Source organism: Penaeus monodon, chromosome 21, assembly GCF_015228065.2.
Source record: "Penaeus monodon isolate SGIC_2016 chromosome 21, NSTDA_Pmon_1, whole genome shotgun sequence".
Classification (NCBI taxonomy): domain Eukaryota; kingdom Metazoa; phylum Arthropoda; class Malacostraca; order Decapoda; family Penaeidae; genus Penaeus; species Penaeus monodon.
Genome location: NC_051406.1, coordinates 15,548,454 through 15,548,929, shown reverse-complemented (window position 1 = coordinate 15,548,929; position 476 = coordinate 15,548,454). Strand labels below are relative to the sequence as shown.

General features: G+C 46.8%; 1 protein-coding gene and 1 long non-coding RNA gene across 2 annotated transcripts in view; both read left to right on the top strand.

Moving 5' to 3' along the window:
• Nucleotides 1-476, top strand: part of LOC119586583 (methionine aminopeptidase 2-like) — a 50,757-nt gene that overhangs the window by 12,689 nt on the left and 37,592 nt on the right.
• Nucleotides 1-476, top strand: part of LOC119586269 — a 1,128-nt gene extending 652 nt beyond the window's left edge. The window contains exon 2 of the long non-coding RNA XR_005229943.1: nt 297-476. This is a non-coding gene — a long non-coding RNA (uncharacterized LOC119586269). The remainder of the gene's footprint in view (nt 1-296) is intronic.

The following is a 476-nucleotide window of genomic DNA, read 5'->3' as shown; positions in this document are numbered from 1 at the left end:
ACTGTGCTTGTGTTGTGTCGTGCACGTGTGTGAGAAACAGCTATGAGAAGAAACGCGAACTAGCGACTGCTACTTAAAAAAGAAAGAAATTATAAACACAACCCTCAAATAAGACGCCAGCGATGGCATCAAACACAATAGATCCCTCAAATAAGACGCCAGCGATGGCATCCCGAAAGTTCCTTTGAGAGCGAAGGAATATCGACATTTCTGATTAGAAGCAATCAGAAAATGACGCATAATTACAAAGTAGACAATAATCCACTGGAACTAAAACTTGAATGCAATGTTGGCAGCAGTGACGTCCTGTGAGCCCTCTCTCGGCCCGGAAGTGTTGGCAGCCCTGACTGAGAAGAAACATGTCTGCCGCTGTAGTAAACAACGTTGGCGTGAAGCCCGAAGAAAAACACCAAAATGAGGAGGAAAATGCAGAGGACGTGGATGACATAGTGGACGGGACGGCGCCCGAGGAGGCC